At 49.2% G+C, this 15,891-nt stretch overlaps 1 long non-coding RNA gene across 1 annotated transcript; it reads right to left on the bottom strand.

Annotated features, from left to right (window-relative positions):
* Positions 1–1,853: 1,853 nt before the first annotated feature.
* LOC310745840 lies at positions 1,854–7,250 on the bottom strand. Its single transcript, XR_014540361.1, has 3 exons — positions 6,381–7,250; positions 2,002–2,906; positions 1,854–1,965 (listed from the first exon to the last, which is right to left on the bottom strand). It is a non-coding gene; the product is annotated as an uncharacterized lncRNA (long non-coding RNA).
* Positions 7,251–15,891: the final 8,641 nt, after the last annotated feature.

The following is a 15,891-nucleotide window of genomic DNA, read 5'->3' as shown; positions in this document are numbered from 1 at the left end:
CGAATTGAACCCGGGTGCTTCTGCTTGCCCAGCTATTGCTCTCCCACTGAGTCACGGCCCGAAGTGCCACCCTAACGAGGGACAGCCCAGCTGCTGTTTTATTCCACCACCATGCCCCACAGTTGAATTTCTTTCGCTCCTGTTCACAAGATCAGAGGCGAAGCGCAACACGCCGACTTTTGGAAGGGGGGGGCGCTTTTCACAGAGCAATCTTATGCCTGCTCTGTCAGACGTGAGTCGCTTTCAGTTCGGTGAGGCTTCTTGCCAGTTAAATGGGCAGCGACTGCAGCTGTTCTGTAAGTCGCTGCTCAGAAGTAGGTCCCATTGAATCCAGTGGGGCTGACTCCCAGGTTTAAAAGGGGACGAGACTGCAGCCTTAACAGCACAATCCGAACCAGGTCTTTACTCAGAAAGGCTGTTACAGCACATAAACTCTCACGCACGCGGTCAGGATCGTGTGGCCATTTAAAGACTAACAGGCTGGCTAAGTTTTCCAGGGTTGTTATTTAATAAAAATGGACTCAAATTCAGAAAAGCTTCTGCCCGAAGAAAGCTGAGGTCACGTAACACTTCCCCTAGGCCTGCTGAACTCAGTGAGACTTACTTCCGAGTAGACATGCCTGAGGTTGCATTTGTTAGTCTTGGTGCTACGAGACTCTCCTATTTGTTTGTGTATGTGGGTGATACCCCCCTTTTTTTAAAGCAATAAAAATAAGATCTAATGCTAGAGTGATTATGATAAAAAAACACTCCGGGAGGAAAGCGAAGGGGTGACTCCTCGTTCCGCTCGTTATCTCAATTTAATTCGGTGCATTTTATCTATCAATCTATCTATCTCCTGGAGGGCGAGAAGAGTATGTCTCAGGGTCGTGCTAACTCAGACTCTGTAAAAGGGACGAAACACCGTGAATTTCTAACGCTCGGTGTCTCTTGGGCTACGGCTCTTGCATTGCAGGAATCGATTTCCTGCGTAAACCCGAAAACCGAGCCGCGCTCCCGAAACCGGGTGTGCGGAAAAGGTGTGTTTAGAGTCCGCTGCCTCCAACCAGCGGCCGAAATCCCGACAGCTCGACCGTGAGGATGTTGAGTCGGAAGTTTAAAGTCCTCGTGTGCTCGGCTAACTTTAGCATAAGTCAGTGCGGCCCGAATCCGAGCGAGCTGCGCAGTGGCATCGATAATTCAAGTCCCGCTCGGAATAATAATCGTGACAGAGGGCCCGATTCACGGAGAAGTCATTGAAACGAACAGAAGCTGGGAGCGCTGCCCGTCTTCTCGTTCAGTTCAATGGGGTTCGTGGCAGGGTGAGTCTCTTTCGACGGTAACTCACGCACAATCCCGTCGCGCCCTACGCAACCAACCTTCCAGCTGGTTTGATGCGCGCCCATCTTCGGAAGTTTAAGAGCGTTGCGGTGTGACTCCGGTGTGACTCCGATTCTGTATGGCTGAAATACATTGCGGGTGCGAGATGCTCATTTATGGGATAGAGAGCAAGGGAACAAGCAGGACTCTACTATGCAGCAACTAAGCAGAGCTTCAGCCTTTCTCCATCTTCCACCCCTTTGCCCAATCCTGTGAGCAGGATTCCTGCAAGGACTAGATGACTATCTGGGTCCCTTTCAATTCTATAATTCTATGATTTATTACAACGTGTAAGCGCCTCGGGGCGGGGGCCTGGCGGAGTCTTTTGTTCGCAAAACCACCTCCCACACTTGAAGGCGTGACCCAAACCAGTCAGAAGAAGCCCGACTGTCGTGGCGAGAGGTTTTTACAGAGTGTGTCTGTAGATGTAATAATAATAATAATAATAATAATAATAATAATAATAATAATAATAATAATAATAATACTGTCCGGTCGAAACTGAAACTAGTCGGGCTCAGTGGGGCTCTGGCCTTAGATTTTCTAAAAAATGACACACCGGGTATAAAAGGTCCCTACAAGAGCTGGGAAACCTCCTTTCTAATCCTAGCAGGGCTCACTGGTAGAGCATCTGCTTTTCACGTAGAAGGTCATAGAATGATAGAATTGGAAGGGGCCACGAGGGTCATTTAGTCCAACCCCTTGCAATGCAGGCATCTTTTGCCCATCAAGGGGCTTGAACACACGGCCCTGAGATGAAGCGTCTCATGCTCTATATTGGCTGAGCTTTCCCTTCTCGGTTCAATCCCCGGCATCTCCGGGTAGGGTTTGCAATACCTCCAGTCATGAACCTTGGAGAGCAGCTACCGGTCCGTGTAGACAGCAGTGAGGTACATGGACCAAAGGACAGAAGAAGGCAACCTCCATTGTAGCAACGGTGTCCCCAGACATATGGGCCCAGAGAGCGTCCTCTTTAATTCAGATTTCTGAAACAGAAATGCCACGTTAACGATCCCACCCTATATTCTCTGGAAGGGATCCTTTTTGTTTCGAACTTCCAGCTTCGAATCCATTCCTGGTTTGTAGATGAAAAGTACATTTCCTCCAGGGAACTCCCGGACTATGGGTGGCGCCTGCCCCACCCCCACCCCTATTAATCCTAGACGTGCAGGTTGCGCTGGGCATTTTCAAGGAAGTGATTTGCACGCGTGAGGGGAAAAGCTGTGGGTGTTATTCACGTTCTTAAGGAAGCACTCACCAAAACAAAGGAGCAGCCATTTACTAAGAAGGGTCGAAAACGGCTTACATCGAGTATTTTCCATGTGTTTTTTCTCAAACTCCCAACAACCACTCAGCCAGATCATTGTGAGGCACATCGGCTTAAGTTGTTGCCTCCAAGGTCACCCGCCGCTGGATTTCTGGAGAAACACCTGATGCCGGGATTGTCATAGCCAAGGCCCCGTCGTGTGATCGCTGCGCACACTCCTCGTTTTCCTCCAGGTATTCAATAAGGCACACCTGTTTTAAGGGACTTCAGCGCTCAGTTCCTACTAAAAAAAGGTATTGAAGTGTGGGGTTTTGTTTTTAGTGGGGTACAACGTTCTGCCTTCTTCTGTAACCCTTTATTAAATTCATCTCGGCCGTCCGAGCCATGAACACACGAGGGAAGTTGTTCGATTTGGTTCCATTTTACAGAATAGTAAAATAGATGGAAGATACCTCATACCGGACGTGACCAATGGAGATGGGGAGACCAGCGTTGTGTTAAGGCGGTGTATAAGTCAGCTCTGTCCCACGCAAATTCAACTCAGCATCCTTCAGCATGGAGGATTCTCCTAATCCAAATTGCGGTGGTTTGGGGGGGGGGAGGGGGGTTGGTGAGGAGGAAATATATATGCGCAGGTCAATACATAACTCCTGGTGAGTTGCTCCCAAGTCAGTGTGTATAGGATTGGAGCCTGCTAATTTAGTCGTGATCTGTAGTGCAAGCCTATCCATTTTTACTCGGAAGTAAGACCTACCTTGCACAATGGGGCTTCCCACAAGCAGAAGATTGCCCTGCAAAATGTATTCAGAAAGTAACTTTCCAAAGAGCCCCCGTACCAGTGAAATTCTGCAGCCTCCATCGCTGCGATCGCTTGCAAGTCCATCTCTCGGATTTCGACAGCTCTTTCTTTCAGATGAGCCAGCTAAGGATAGCAGATTGACACACCTCAAGCCAAAGATATCGACGGGTCTTGCATCCAGCATAGGGCACCATCAATTCTAATCCCTTTAATTTCTGTTCAGAGGGGTACCGAACATGGTGCCCTTGACACATGGTTGGACTACAACTCCCATCAGTCCCAGTCGATATGACCAATGGTCAAGGAAGATGGGAGTTGTATTCTAACAGTATTTGGAGAGCGCCATGTTATAACAGGCACTTAATTCATCTTGGGTCCGTGGTGGATCACTTAAGGACCAGCCCAGTGAAGACAAGGAGTAGGGGTACAGAGGGGTTCACCACCTGTCCGCCGCTGTCTATTGTAGAAGGCATTCCAGAGGAGAGGGAACAAAGGTGCGTATTCCCTCTCAGGGATGTGTCTCTTACAAGTCCTCCCACAGTGTTGGCGAGGGATAAGAATAGTGACAAGGGTTATCCAAGGGAAAAATATTGCTGAAATTCCCACCATCCCTGTCTGTGGACTATGCTGCCTGGGACTGATGGAAGTTGTGGTCCAACAACATCTGGAGGGGGGAGCAATGGCTGCCTGTCCCAGATTGAAGACTGTTATAGAAGCGAGTCGCAGGCTCCCTCATTGCAGGGGGGTTAGATGACTCTCATTGCCCCTTCCAACTCTATGATTCTATCAAAAAGCTTGAAGAGTAGGACAACTCCACTATGACTAAGCCTTTGAGGACTAGAGTGCTTGGAAGCGGATACAAATGTATATCCGTCTTTCCGAATCATTGCCACAACTATCCTGGCTCCCCTTCTGGAAATGGACGAAAGGTCCGCTACATTCGTCTATCTGAACAAATACATGTTTAGACCACCTTTTCTCATAGGAACAAGATCCCTGTCATCCTCACAAGAACCCTGTGAGGTAGGCTAGGCAGGGAGAGAGTGACTGGCAAGTAAGCCCGGCTGAACTGAATGCAAGGAAACTTGACTTCCACGTTAAAGCGCTGCCCTCATTTGGGACCACTGAAATTCAGTGGGAACTCTGCATACACAGCAAGCTGCCCTGCCTCAGGTCAGAGACCCCGCCCAGCCTAGTGTCACCTGCTCTGGCTGGCAGCTGCTATTCTACAGGGTTTAAAGTAGGAAGAAGCTTTTCCCCATCACTGGCTGCTTTTAACTAGTTATGCCAGGAACTTCAGCATAGGACCTTCGGTGTGTCAGGCCCAGGTGTGGGCTCTAGCACTGGGCTACGGCTCGCTTACATGGATGGGCTGCTCGCGTCTTTTAGACTGGACTCCAAGCCTCGTTGGAACCGACGGGATCCTCTGTCAGCTAAAGACCACGTGGAATGAGGCGCCTGTGGGCGGCCCTCAGGGCGTCTTTGAACTCCATTTCCCGTCAGCCCCAGCCAGCATGGCCATTGGTCATGGAACCTAATAACACCTGGAGGGGCGGGGCCTAACAACTCTGTTCTGCAACCCGCAGGATGTTCCCACTAATCTCATGGACATATACATACATACATACATACACACATATATATATATATATATATGTGTGTGTATATATATATATATATATATATATATATATATATATATATATATATTCTGCGCTTGCTCAGAGGCAATCTGCTTGATGACGTCTCCCCAGGTTCCAAGGTTAAGGCTCAGCACTCAGAGATGACACTGGAAAGCTCAGTCGGTAGAGCATGAGACCCTTAATCATGGGTTCGAGCCCCATGTTGGGCAAAACCATAGGACAAGAGCAGTGGAGCTGTCTCTCTCTCTCTCTCTCTCTCTCTCTCTGTGTGTGTGTGTGTGTGTGTGTATGTGTGTACTATGTCAAAGGCACGGCAATGGGAATGGAGAAGGCTCTTGGCTCAGCGGTAGAGCATCTGTCTTGTATACAGAAGATTCCGAGTTCAATCCCTGGCATCTCTAGGTAGGACTTGGAAGAGAATCCTGCACACCCTCTGCCACTCAGCGTTGTCAATACTGAGCTAGACGCGCGAGCAGTCTAACTCCGGATAAGGCAGCTTCCTGCGTTCCTACGTTCTTTGCAAGGCAAAGTCTTTACAAGCAATAAAAAAATGGGGCATTGTGGGGAGCGGAGGGTTGTTTCCTCGATTTAAACTTCAACTTCCTTTCTTCCAAGCCTGGCTCTGGCTGTTCACTGGCAAGAAGACGGAGGGGGGGGGGAGCGCCCGGCTGGCAATTTCCACATCTGTTCGCTTCACGTGACAATCCCTCCACCCTCAGTTCCAACATCTGGCCAAAATCAAGCTCCTTCAGGTACCTGCTTAGCTGTGAAGCTCCCCTTTTTCAGTGCTGGCAGTAGGATCGCCCCCCGCCCACTCTAAATTATGTGTCCGTCCTCACATAATCACAGAAAACATAATTTGGAACAAAATCAGCAGCTGCGGGGGCTGGCGGTGAGCAAAAGCTGTAACACTTAAGGCTTCAATCCTATGCAGTTATTTGGGACCCAACACTTGAGAATTATACTTTCGTGTAAACATATGCGTAAGATCAATCTGCCATCCGATGCGCCCGTTTGCGTACATTCGACCGGATGCGGCCAGTTCCTCTGCAAAGTTAAAGGGTGCGGAGTGCTGTGGAATTCTCTCGGACTTACTCCCGAGTAAACACGCATCGGATCGGGCCGTGCAAAGTGAAAGAAAGTCGCACTGACCTCCCTTCACCCTGCTGCCATTCCGCAGCCTATTTCCTTTGCAAGATAACTTTCCGTTCCAAATGCAGAATCGTCAAGGCTTCCTTTTAGGGGAGGAAGAGTCGGATCGGTCGGTGTTTGGTGGGTGTTTCCGCTCGAATTCGAATCGAGAGACCCTTACCTGTTTTATATTCCTTTCTCGGCACGTGCGGATGACAACCGAGAAGGAGAAAGCGAAGTCAAGCTTCTGTCCTCCTCAGCTCTGAAGCTTTGACGTGACAACAAGCGCGTTCTCGGCGCAGCCTCGACAGTTCGAGGCCACGACAGGCAGATGTCAACCCGATTTGACTGCCGATTAGGTTACAAGACTGACGTCCGTTGTGAAGGCAAAGCGGCAAACGCGACTGACATCTCTTTTTGGAAAGACTGACACCTCTCCAAAGAAAATACGAAAGCCTGGACACAGCCCTCAAGATCCGTGCCTTTTACAGGCTGACTTCGGGAGTCCCATTGCCTTGAATGGGACTCTCTCCTTGACAAAAAAAAAAAAAAATGCCACCAGCTGCCGCCGGCGCATTCAGCTTCTGCAGAGAAAGATTTCCTCTTCGTCAACAAAAACCGGGCGCATGAAAAATCAGACATTTTGAGCGCTCTCAAAGGGGGTCGAGTTTTTTCCTACTTCCTTGAACTTTTTATTCTAGGGTTTTGTCACCGCAAAGAGGCTTACGGCATTTGGAGAGAGCAGCAGAGCAATGCAATACGTGCCCACCCTGAAGCAAAGTCCCATTCAGTTCCATGGCGTTGATTCCCAAGAAAGGGAGGCTTGCAGTATCGCAGATCTCTGAGGGCATCAGATTTCGTCCGCTGCCCAAGGAAGGTTCTGTGCCAATTTACCTGGGAGTAAGGTCCCAGTAAGTAAGTAAGATCGTGAAGCTGAGGCTCCAATACTTTGGCCACCTCATGAGAAGAGAAGACTCCCTGGAAAAGACCCTGATGTTGGGAAAGATTGAGGGCACACGGAGAAAAGGAGGACAGAGGACGAGATGGTTGGACAGTGTTCTCGAAGCTACAAACATGAGTTTGACCAAGCTGTGGGAGGCAGTGGAAGACAGAAGTGCCTGGCGTGCTCTGGTCCATGGGGTCACGAAGAGTCGCCCTTTACTTACTTCTGAGTAGATACTAGATTGCACTGTTAAGTCTTTTAAGATGCCGCTCCTTTCTTGAACGGCGTTTTTCCACCCTTTCAAATCGAATTGCAAAAAAAAAAAAAGCTTACCATGTACGTATGTGTAAGATAGACCATTTCATACACAGCTGCGGCAAAAAGACGCATCTGAGACTAATCAAAAGCAGGAAGTCATATTGGCCATTAGAACAAAATTCAAACAGAGACAGTAAAAGAAGACCTTTATTGGGATCAAGCAAGGTTCAGAAATGTGCCAGCTTCCCAGTAACTCAGGACTCTTCAACAGAGTAAATTCTGAAATGGAATAGTTCCTTCTTCGCAACCTTCTAAGAGGTTTCAACAACAAAAAACTACTTTTTGATCAACGCCGACATCATGGGTTTAATATCAAGCCAAATTTCTCACCTCCACCCCTCCCGCTTGGCTTAATATCGATGATATCTCCTGGACTCTGAAGCTTGATCACTTTCTCCTAACATTTTGGTTGGTCAGCGGAATTTGTATTCCCACCTTCAAAAGAAAAATGGCCGTTCTGCATTGTAATCTAACCTGTATTTAACCACTTTAGCCTATTCGGAGAGTATCTACCTGGGGAAAAAAGCTTACTTGTTTAGGAGGCAGATTGGGGAAGACCTGCCCCCCGGAAATGACACTAGTGTCCCTGATGTGAAGAACACCATTCCTCCTCAAAGCTGGCAATTTAAGAAAGAAGGGGAAACGAGGTGGAGATATTCTGTATTCAGAGAAACGCCTCTCCTCCCCTCCCCCAACAAGCGTCATGAGGAAGAGTGCTGTATCACACAAAAGCTGGCACACCACACCATGAACGTCGGTCGATTTCATGAAGATATTTTTTCTCTCCCTCCCTTATATTAAAACCTCGTGATCTAGAGAGATGACATTTTCGGAGGAAAGAGCAACCGGGTGGTTTTCTTTGGGTTTCTAAATTGAGGGTTGGATTTTATGATTCAGAACCACTTCCAGGGATTCTAGCTGATGAAGGACTCCTTTAACCGGTCAAATCGACGTGGGTATGTCGAAGCACTGTTTAGGAAAGAGAGAGAAAAGCCACTCCCCAATACGAAACACGTTTACTGGGAAGCGAAATGCAACTGATTTGGATGAGATTTATTCCCAAGTAAATTAGTTCAAGGGCTGAGATCTTCCCATTCCAATGTTGCTTCTTTTTAGCTGTCTGCTCTAAAGCACGTGATTTTTATGTAGTAGAAGCTCAGATGGGGGGGGGGGAGGATGCGACTGCTTAAACTAACCTCTTTCTCGGCATCTTTTAAATCCAATATTGATTATTCCCAAGCAAGGCAACCCTTTCTGGATTCGCCGATCACGTGCTCAGTTGCTTCTAAAGTGGAAACAGGGTCTGGTGTTCAGAAGAGGGCGGGGGATGTGGAGAGGGGGGGGCAGCCTGTGCGAGTGATTTTAACCTGCTCCACCTTGAAGTGACCTGCCAAATGCACTTTCTTATTTTATAGACATCTGGGAATTCCATACATGCCTTAAACGCCAATTACACACCTTCTTCAAAGGACACGTGCTTTGATTTGCCAAGAACATTTAAAGTCGGCCGAAGTTTGAAAGAAAAAAGAAAAAGCACTACTGCAAAAGAAAGAGGGGGAAAGAAAACGCATGTTCTTTTTAAAAAAAATGGTGGGGGATCCTGTACAATGTTCTCTGCCTGGAGAAAGGGGAAGCGGGGAGATTATGTTGTTTTGTGAACGAATCGATCCGGTTTGGGGCCGAAAGCTTCTAATTTTCCAGGGTCTTCCAGACTGGAGCGGGGCCTGACCTCATTTATTTCGCTAAACCTAGAGGCTCTCTCTCTCTCTCTCTCTCTCTCTCTCTCTCTCTCTCTCTCTCTTTCTTTCTTTCTTTCTCCTTCCTTCCTTCCTTCCTTCCTTCCGATGCTTAAAGAAAATGGACCAAGCCTGCGATTCTATGCACTCTCCCATGAGCAGCACGTGCATTAGGATTGCAACTCCATGCACAGTTACTCTGGAGTAAGCACTACTGAGCCGCAACCCGAGGCCTGGGATGCGCAGATAACCTACCTGACTCCCTTTGCGCTATTATCGAAACAAAAGGTGTTAGGCTAACTGCAAATGCAGAATCCCGAATCGGAATCGAAACCAATAAAAGGGGAATCATCATCATCATCATCACAATAACCGCAAGGAGAAGGCGAATCGCGATCACTTATTGCTATTACCCGTCCTTCAAAATGCACGCAACGATCGAGATAAGGCTGAATCTGGAGGCGAGGGGTCGTGCTCTTCTGTGGTGCCAAGACCCGCTGGAGGTGCTCATCGCCTATCTCTGGTGCTCAGTCTCACGGTCTCGGGTGGCTTTGTGGGATTCTCTTCCCATGTCTCTCTGAGGTTCCTCCTCCTGACCTGAATCTGGTCTGTTGTACCAACTGGCACCCAAGAGTCCTTGGAAGGCTTTCAATGGAGCCTCCTCGGCGAGGAGGAATTAAGGGTCACGGATCCGCAACATGGATGGGGAGGGAGACTGCGGCTCCTCCAGCTTTTGCTGGACTCCGACTCCCATCAGCCCCAGTCGATGGGAATTGGAGTCCAGTAGCAACCAGGAAACTCACCCCGAAACGCTTTTCCAGGCAGTACTCGAATGAGAGGGTTCTTTCCCACGAGTTTCTCACTGAACCCAAAGCCGCAGGAACAGCCTCAGTCAAGGGCTGAGATTTACAAGTCTCAGTTGCACCCCACAAATAAAACGTGAGCTATCCCCAAATCATACCTCTCTATGGTCTGACTCAGGGTAAGGTGCCTTTCAGGTTTACAACCTGACTCTCAGTTTACAACCTCAGTCAAGCACACAGGGGCGGCGTAAGCGCATAGATGTGTTAAAAGCACCCACCCACCCAAGAATCCTGGGCACTGAAATTTGTTAAGCGTGCTGCAAATTACAGTGCTGCGATGGGCAAACTACAGTTGCCAGGATTCCTGGGGAGTACGCTTTACATGTGCTTTTAATGTATGGTGTGTTACACAGCCACGGTAATCATATTTATATTGACAAGGAAAGTAGGTCTCCTTGCTTAAATATTGAACACATATTACTTCGAAATATGTTTCCTTGACTGCCCTGGGATTTTCTTTCACCGCTGCTTGGACGACACTCCAGCTGCGATCCCCACCCCATTGCTCTACCAGAGGGCTTCTATGTATGTAGTTCCTCAAAAGTAAGTATCATGGGATTTCGTGGGATTTACTCTCCAGTAAGTGTACTTACTGGTGGCGCGGTGGGTTAAACCACAGAGCCTGGGGCTTGCCCATCAGAAGGTCGACGGGGTGAGCTCCCGTTGTTCGGTCCCTGCTCCTGCCAACCTAGCAGTTGGAAAGCACGCAGTGCAAGTAGATAAATAGGTACCGCTCAGGCGGGAAGGTAAGCGGCGTTTCCGTGTGCTGCTCTGGTTCGCCAGAAGCGGCTTAGTCGTGCTGGCCACATGACCCAGAAGCTGTAGCCCGGCTCCCTCAGCCAGTAAAGCGAGATGAGCACCGCAATCCCAGAGTCCTCCGCAACTGGACCTAATGGTCAGGGGTCCCTTTACCTTTTAAGTGTACCCTAAGATGAATCCAGGTGAATAATAGGACACTTTTGAGTTAACACAATAATGCATAATTTATGTAAACCGCTTAGAGGTTATGAGGATTGTGTGGTATATAAATCCGGTTAAATAAATATGATATAAATTGATGAGGGTTGCTTCCCCCCCCCCCCCAGGGCCCTAATATTTGCATGCTAACGGATTGCATCGTTTGATATAACGTAATTGCTTCGGTTTGGGTGTTTTAGGTACGATCTCCTGCCGTTCATCATATACCCCATTACATGCTTAAGATCCAAAACGCGTCTTCTCGAAGCCGTAGCATTTCTCAACCTAGATACCCGCCTAAACCAAAACCCACCCACTTATTTACTCAGAATATTCCATCCATTTCCTGAACCTGTTCCCAAGCAGGGCTGCGGTCCAGCACCCCTTTACTTCGAGGTAAGCTCTACTCCACGATTATGCCATAACGAATTTGTCACTGCTCCACAAGACTCATAACTGTTTGTGTTTCAACAGACGAATACATCCCCTCCGGAAATGAAAATTAAAGGTATCCCAGTGGACCCGGCCCTCCAGACTGGTTTGTGTGTGGGTGTGTATTCTGCAACGTGTCATCGTTGACACAATAATACTGAATTACTGGTGGAGTTCCACTGGTCCATCCACACAGTATTCCGGTTTATTCGTTGTTCTGCAGTGTCTTCCCAACGTTACAGCATTAGCGCGGTCTGCAGGGACGCTCTTCCGCTATAGCTGAACAAAAGAGGCACACAAACCCGGAATATTTGGGGCATAAAAAGTTACGAGCCGTGCACCAATTGGAAACGCAGCATGCATACCCTGAAACGTTTGCAGGAGCAAAAAGTATTGAAAGCACGACCTCCGTGATAAGTACTAACGATAAGGGTAGTGAAAAGACGTCTGCAGGGGCCCCGTGTCTTTAAAGTATCTGTGCACCCTTACATTCGAGTAAGCCCTGCTGATCTCTGAGGAGGCTGACTTCTGCCTAGGATCGTCCTTTAAAACAGCAATCCTCGCAGCCCTTTACTTTGCAGCAAGCCCCATGGAAATCAGAAGGGCTTACTCGCGAGTAAACATGCCCAGGACAGCGCCACCCAGCCCAAAGCCCCGTCACTGCATGGGACGAAGTTAAGACTTAGGCACAAACACTACCACCAACGCCACCCAAATACACGCGTCCTTCCTCCAATTTCATTGGATCTGCTTGGATTTCCCTAACATTTGTTGTTTCCCCGCACAGTTAAGTTTGTTTTTCATCCCCCCTCGCCCCTCAAAAAACAACAAAAAAAACTTTTTTAAAAAAAGATTACAGATGCAGGGAAAAACCGCCTGACATCATGAGAGCGGGGACAAACGCTCACTTTGAAGGATTCCTGGGCAGGACTTCAAGTGAAATCGTATGCCTGAGAAGAATTTGATACTGGACTAGAGAAAATAACTAGATCGGCGTTTGCCAAACCGTGGAATGTGCAAGAAGGCTCCGCGGGCGCTCTCTCTCGCTCTCTCTCCAGCGCGCGCGAGGGCCAAGTTGCAGCAAAAGGTTGCCTTGCTTCTAGGGCAGTAGCAACAGCCCCAGCGCCGCACACTCCATTCCCTGCACCAGGCCACCGGCAGCCAGAGCCCTCGCTCTCTCCCCCTTTGATTGGCAAAAAGAAAAGAAAAAGTCCCAGGAGCCTTTGCAAAATTAAGAGGGAGGTATGTGTGTGTGTGTGAAGTGGGTTGCTGGGGGGGGGTATCCCAGAATTCATTTGTCTTCTTCCAGGTTTCTGAGTGGTCCAAGTCCTCTCGCCAGTCATCAGAGCCCTGTTTCGCAAGAGGATGAACACCATGGCAACCAAACATGGCCGGCTTCCTTATGGGGAAGCAGATCAGTGGGTGAGGAACGTACAAGGCTTGGGGGGCGGGGAGGGGGGGGAGAGAGAGAGAAGTCAGAAAAGTTTGGCTGCTCCAAATGCAGCTTTGACTCTCCCCACCAATTGTCAGCGAGTTTCTCAATACTCAGAAAACTATAGCCATCCTTGTTTTTTATGTTACACACAGATCTATCGATCGATCGATCGATCGATCATCTATCGATCACCTTTCCTCCAATTTATCCTCACAATAACCCTGCAAGGTAGGTGAAACTGAGAGACAGTGGCTAGGCCTAAGTCACCCAGTGGACATCACCATTGAGGGGGGCAGGGGTGCCAGCTTGAATAAAAAATGGGGGGGGGGGAGGTAAGCCCCGCCTCACATAATCACAAGACAGGGAACACACACACCGTTGCTCATCAACTTTGAGGAGGTCAGAGTCCTTAAATATTTTATTTGGGGTGGGGTGGGCGAAGGGACCTCGGCACCTAGGAGTTGGCTCCTGTGGGGTGCGAACTTGAACCCTGGTCTCTCAGGTACTGACTGGTAGGCCAGCAGTCTGCACCGGCTGCCAAAATACCCAAAGCAGGAGGCGAGCTGGAGAATGCGAGAATCCATCCTATGGCTCTTTAGTATACCAAGCGAAGGCCTTCCTGCTTCAGCTAATCCCACAATGTCCTAAATCCCAAACATTTCCCTAAAGGGCCATCTCGACTGAGACGGCAGCATCCTCTCCCTTCCTCTCAGGGATGCCAACTTGAATAAAATATTAGGGTGGGGTCAGGTAAACCCTGCCCCACATAATCAATCACAAGACTCGGCGTATGTACACCATCTGAATGGCAATGGCCATCAACTTTGAGGAGGCCATGCCCCCCCTCAAATATTTTATTGGGGGGCTGAGGGGACCTTGGCGCCCAGGAGTTGGCTCCTATATTCCCCCACCCTCCTCCCCTCTCTGAAAGGAACAAGGGGTGAAATAAAAAAACCGGATATCTACAGTTCTATGATCCTTTACTAAGGAAGGATACCAATACCACCAGCTAGCCAGCATAAAGAGGGTGGAAGAGAAAGGTGCCTCTGGCCCCTGTTCTGAAAGGGGAGGGGGGACGGTGGCCTTCCGGACGCTGTTGGACTTCATCTCCCATCAGTCCCAGCCATCGTGGCCAATGGTCAGGGGTGATCGGAGCTGGAGTCCAAACAATATTCTGGAAAGTCACCAGTTCTCCACTCTTTGCCCTAGTTGGAAACCCTCTCCAGGCGTGACGGACGTTCTCCCCACCCTCCAGCGCAACGAATAACATCTCAAGGCTCCCATCCCAGTGAAAGTCGCCTGTATTTTCAAGCACGCCCAATGAAACCGAAGCAGGCACCCGGACGCCTTTTACCTGGAAGCGAATCCCACTGGTGTTTGCCCTCACTTCCGCACAGAAGTATGCAAAGAATGACATCGGATCTCCTTTCAGCGCCAGAGCCTAAGGCAGCCTTTGGAAACGAGAGTACTTGGAAATCAGTTCCGCGGGAAATCAGCGGGCCTTACTTCCGAGTAAGCATTGTCCAGTTCTGGCTGTAAGGCTGGGATAATTCTGTGCATCTTTACTTGGCTCAAAGGGGCTCAGCTCCCCAGGAAGTGCATTTTAGCCTTGGAGCCCTAAACAGCAATCCTGAACATACTTTCTTAGAAGAAAGTTAGGCTGGGGAAAAAACAGGAAGGCGGGTAGGCCTAAACGTTTGCTCAGAAGTACGTCCCACTGGATTCAAAAAGGGTTAGTCCCATGTGTAGGGACCCAGCATACAGTACTAAACAGCCTGATCCTGTGCACATTTACCCCCACTGAATCCAAGGGGAAGACTTACTCCTCGCAAGCGCCCGCAGTCCGAGGAACCGAACTGAAACCAATTCCTCTCGGAGTAGGTGAATGAATTCGAATTTCAGGCGTAGGGCGTGAGCGTCAGATTTACATGGGGATCCATAGATTTAGAAACAGGCTTCCTGAAAAACCAATGGCAACCACCACACACCATCTCCACCGATAAATTCGGAGATGCCAGTCGGGGACAACTTTTAGGATCAAGTCCATTCAAGAGGGAGACTAGACAAAGGTTTTTGTACCTTACCTTTTTCAACAGCACAGACCATGCTCTGGTTCCTGCTCTCTGCTTTCTAGCTCTCCTCCAGGTCGGAACTGCCGCCCCCACATCTTCTGCAATCTCAGGCCACTTCATTTGGGGAAATCCGGTCGATTCCAGAGCTTGCTGGGCGACACTGCCGAGGGTACCCTTTCTCCTTCTGACGGGGGTGGGGCGGGAGATGGACCTCCGCAAGCCTCAAATCCAGTTTTGTCAAAGTCCTGGCTAATCCCCTTAAACACAAATAAACTCTGCCGTTTATCTATCTATTTATTTATTTTAAAAATTATGTCAACAGCGCTCACCGACACGGCCGAGGGTGAGAACCTTGAGGAGCTGGGGAAGGCGGCGAGAGGTGGCCGAAGGATGGCCAGGGAAAGGTAAACAAGGCATCCGGAAACGTCAACCCGAACCTGAGCAAAACAAACAGGGATGGTTGGGATGAGGGAGACCAGCCCGGCTTATTTATACGACCAGGGTAATCAGACATGGATAAGGCAGAGCAAACTGGCATCTGCTACCTCCCAGATGCTTCCATTTCAACACAAATGCGGATCAAGGACCTCAAGGACCGCTTTGCATGGCAGGCAGCTCGCTTCCTCGAGTGTAAACCCGCGCGGATCTGAACCGTAGGTCGGCGTCAGAAGGCGCTTTGGATTTTGCAGCTCAACCCAAACGAGCCGACCCGAATGGTTTGGGGCGGGGGGGGCGGGAGAGATGTGCTGTCGGATCTTATTGCGCGTTTACACGAAAGGAAGCCCAGTTGCCTCTGGCTTGAGAAATGCTAGAGGCGCCAACGGGTTTCTGTCTAATGGGCACCGCGGGGAGGATCGCGTCGCACCCAACCGTGTCAGTTAGATCGGGAGTGCCTCTACTTCGGCTTATATAAAGTGGAATGAAGGGGCTGGGGGG

The sequence above is a fragment of the Podarcis filfolensis genome, assembly GCF_964270895.1.
Source record: "Podarcis filfolensis genome assembly, chromosome: 12".
NCBI classification, from domain to species: Eukaryota; Metazoa; Chordata; class Lepidosauria; order Squamata; family Lacertidae; genus Podarcis; species Podarcis filfolensis.
The sequence above is the reverse complement of the archived record's forward strand: the minus strand, read 5'-3'. Positions and strand labels throughout refer to the sequence as shown.